This window comes from Salvia splendens, unplaced genomic scaffold, assembly GCF_004379255.2.
Source record: "Salvia splendens isolate huo1 unplaced genomic scaffold, SspV2 ctg435, whole genome shotgun sequence".
NCBI lineage: Eukaryota > Viridiplantae > Streptophyta > Magnoliopsida > Lamiales > Lamiaceae > Salvia > Salvia splendens.
In genome coordinates this window covers 13,554-17,494 of record NW_024599086.1, presented here as the reverse complement: position 1 = coordinate 17,494, position 3,941 = coordinate 13,554, and the positions used below count along the sequence as shown (strand labels likewise).

The 3,941-nt window shown below is 38.7% G+C and overlaps 1 pseudogene; it reads right to left on the bottom strand.

Moving 5' to 3' along the window:
* Positions 1-1,181: 1,181 nt before the first annotated feature.
* Positions 1,182-3,272, bottom strand: LOC121790192 (annotated as a pseudogene).
* Between the last annotated feature and the right edge of the window lie 669 nt (positions 3,273-3,941).

The following is a 3,941-nucleotide window of genomic DNA, read 5'->3' as shown; positions in this document are numbered from 1 at the left end:
TATATAGAGATCTAACGAATGTTATTGATGGTATGGCGCCACTTTAACTAATGCTCCCCTATTAGTATCTTATTTCATGTCTTCTATTATGTCCTATGAAAATATGATTCCAAACTAGTATTTTTTTAATAAAAAGGGACCATTTCGCATAACCTTCCACATACGCATAGGATACCATGAAAAGAGGTTACTAAACATTTTGACCACATCCACAATTTTAAGATTAGATAAATGGTATTTTCTTGACGAGAGTTTGGCCCATGTGAGGCAGCCCCGACATCTAGAAATGCGTATATTTAATAAGGTCAAGGTTGCAACAATTTTATAAAATACAACAAACAAGGAATATAAATCTTTCATAAAATAAAATAAAATAATAGTATAAAGAAGAAAAAATAGAATAAAGGAGGCTTAATTAGGCATCTTTACACTCCAATCAAATAAAAACATTTTCTTGTGAATTTTGACTTTTGATTAGGCATCTCACCTGTGCCAAATACGATCGTAACAAATATCTTAATTAAATCGTTATAAAGAGAGAATTAGAATCATTACACAATTGATCACTACGGATATTTCAAGTTAAACAATAGCAATTCGGCAATTCCCATCACCATGGTTCATCATAAACACTACAACTTGATTGCCCATCGATCTATTCTTTCCTGGTCTCCTTCCTCCATTATTAATTAATACTGGTATATTTTAACTGGTAAAATCACACTGCTACTACTACTACTATTAGTTTTAAGAAAACAACTCATAATGACCGCATGGGCGTAGCGCAGTTGGCAACGGAGGGGCAGATCTTGCTGCAAGAAAACACCTCATAATTGAGTGGAAAATGAATCACCACCAAATGTTGCATTTAATAAGTTTAATCACCCAAAAAGTCCAAGTTTGATGAGTAATCAATTGAATAGGCTCCACCTCCACCCACCATTATTTATCACTTTAAATAATTGCTCAATTAGTCAACCGTCCCATACACGACACGTTCCAATTAATATAATTCCACTAATTCTTTAATTACTCATTACTCCCATTGACTAGTTAACACAAAGATTTGTTTTCAAACATTAGTCTTATACAAAAAAAAAGCAAAACTTACTCCAAAGAAGTATAATAGGGCTGCTACATAAGAACCCACTACCATTTAAAAATGAAATAAAAGCACCAAATAACCAATAAAAATATTCATCACCACATAAAAAAAACATTTTTATATTTCCCAATTTGCAAGAACAAGGAACAAGAAAAGTAGAAACCCCACTACTTCAACTTGGGTGATTCAATTCCCACCAAATCCACTCCTCTCTCTCATCTCTCACTCTCCCTTTCATTTGAATCAAGAGATTGGAGTGCTAAAGAAATGAAAAGAAAAAAGAGAGTCTAAAAAATCAAACAAATGGGGCCCCAAAGTTTTGTTCCTTCTCCACCGTTGACCACACCCCTTGGACGGTGGAGATTGATTGAGACTTGCTAGGCGAATCCTCAGCCGTCAGATTGAGATCAAGATGATTCAAGAACTAGCGCAGGCGTTTCTATATTAGAAATGCCGTGATTGTGCTCTCCTTCATACGTCACGATCAGCATCGTCGGATCGTCCAAGGCCCGCTCCACATGCTTTCGGGCCGGGCATCCTCTTACACTACTACATTTGTAATAACCCCTGAGAATTTAACATGCCAATATTAATTTTCGACAAAAATTCAAGTCATCCATCCTATTTTTGGAGAAATTCCACTAAATTGGTACAAATATTCACCAAAACAAGGAAAAAACAAGTCCTAGAAGAAACATCTTACAAGTGGCACTAATTGAAAACTAGGAGTAGGTCACATATCCAAGTCATTAGGTTGAAAGAATTAATTGCCTACAAAGACACTTACTAAATAGCCATAGACCATAAATTCAGATTAGACATAATAGTATTGAGTATTCACATATCACATTAGCTTTTCAAGTAAGATCTGATACATCTACATTGTACATGCCATAAAAATCCAGAAAAGAAAATCAAAATTTTCAATTGGTCTAAACCGTATTCAACCAAATGTTTTCAACGATTGGATGAGTACCAAATATACAATTCAAATCTCTAATGATACGTGTACAAATCCAACAAAATACAGATGGATTTTGTGACATCAATTTTCAGGCAAATTAATAACAACTTTCCAATGCTGAAGTATTTTTCGTATTGCCAATAAACAAAGTAATAAGGACTCCAAATTAAAAATATATGAATTCTTAGGCAAAAATATAGAGCTAGTTTATTAAAAATAAAAAATTGGGTATAGTAATTTGAAACAATAAATGAATAGAGTAGAAGAGAGTTGTTACCTAGGATGAGGGGAACCTTTGATGGGTTTTTGACCATATTTTCTCCAAGAGTAGTCATCTGGTGGAATATCAGCCATCTTCATACTAATTGCAGCAACTCTCACCACTCTCTTCAATCTTGATTTCCTGTTCATAATTAATTATTAATTATAAATTCCAATCAAAACAATAATCACTAATTAATTAATCGAATTTCAAATTCAATTTCTGACCTTTTCTTGGGGCAGTGGCAACGAGACGAGCCGCCGCTGCACTTGGCGGTGGCGGCGTCGTCCATGGAGCTGCACTTCCTCTTAAACGACGACGTCGACAGCGGCGGCCGCCCCGCGGAGGAGACCTGCGACAGATTAGTGATCTGAAACCCCGACGGCTGCAGGCTGTCGGTGTCGCCGGTTAAGGAGGAGATGTAGGAGGCCGCCGGCGACGAGAAGTTTATCGTCGTCGACGACTCCCTCTCGAGTCCGGCCTTCGGCTGCGGCAGCGGCGGAAGGCGTTGAATCGGCGTGGGGCAGTAGATTCTCGAACCGGGAGCGGTCTCTTCTGTTTTAGGGGTGAACCGGCCGGTTCGGTTTTCTGCGGCTGGAGAGGGGGGTTCTGGACCGGTCCGCGGCGGAACCGGGCGTGGCCGGTCCGAGGGGTCCGGTCGATTAGAGAGATGAATTTCTTGAATTTGTGGACGGCGGCATCGGCAGCAGTCTGATAATCGGCGGCGGCGGTTTGTTGGTGAGAAATTAATCTCATCAGGTTCTCGACGCTTTGGAGGCCGGCCGCCGCCGCTTCTTGGGCGGCGCTGACTTCCATCTTGGAAGTCAAATTGTATCCCGGCATCAATTGCACTGCCATCTCCCACAATGTAGAGAGAGAAAATAGAGAGAGAGTTGAGTAAAGAAAAGAGGTTGAAATGCGGTGAAAGGGATAAAATAGGGGGAAATGAATTGAGAGTCAAAATTGATGATGCGATTTGTCTATCTTTATGGCCTGCTTGCCGTCAAAGGAAAGCGCGAATCATGGGCCGCCACGTAGGCAAGAGGAGAGAGAAATTAGGAGGAGTTGGGTGCAAAAGTCAAAAGGGTATTAATGAGCCGTTGGATTATTAGAGAGAGGGAAAACGGCCCACAGCCAGTGAGAGTTGACTTTTTAACAGCTTTACTGGAAATCGGGTGTTATTTTTCTTTTTCTCTTTTTTTTTCGCCTTTTTTCAAAGTTTGGATATTGATGGTGGAAAAATGAATCTAATTTATAGAGAAGAATGAATTCTTGTTTTGTTCTGGAATTTTGACTCTGAACTTTTTTTGGCACTCCCATTTTTACATTAGTGTGAGAAGTGATGTGGGTGAATTCGTACAATCCATTAAAATTATTATCATTAATTGTTTTGATTCTGAAATTATTCTTAATTTGTAAGAGAGCAACATCGGGGATAATGGGATCGGGCCATCTAGGTAGTGGGCTCTCACATTTGGACCCATGAAACAAAATTTGTATGTTGGACATGTTTGCTCACTATTTTTTGCTTGAGCCTTTGATATATAAAAAAATTTCCCAATTAATAGATTGGCCACAAACATTTCACAATTATAGTATCTGTGTCAAGT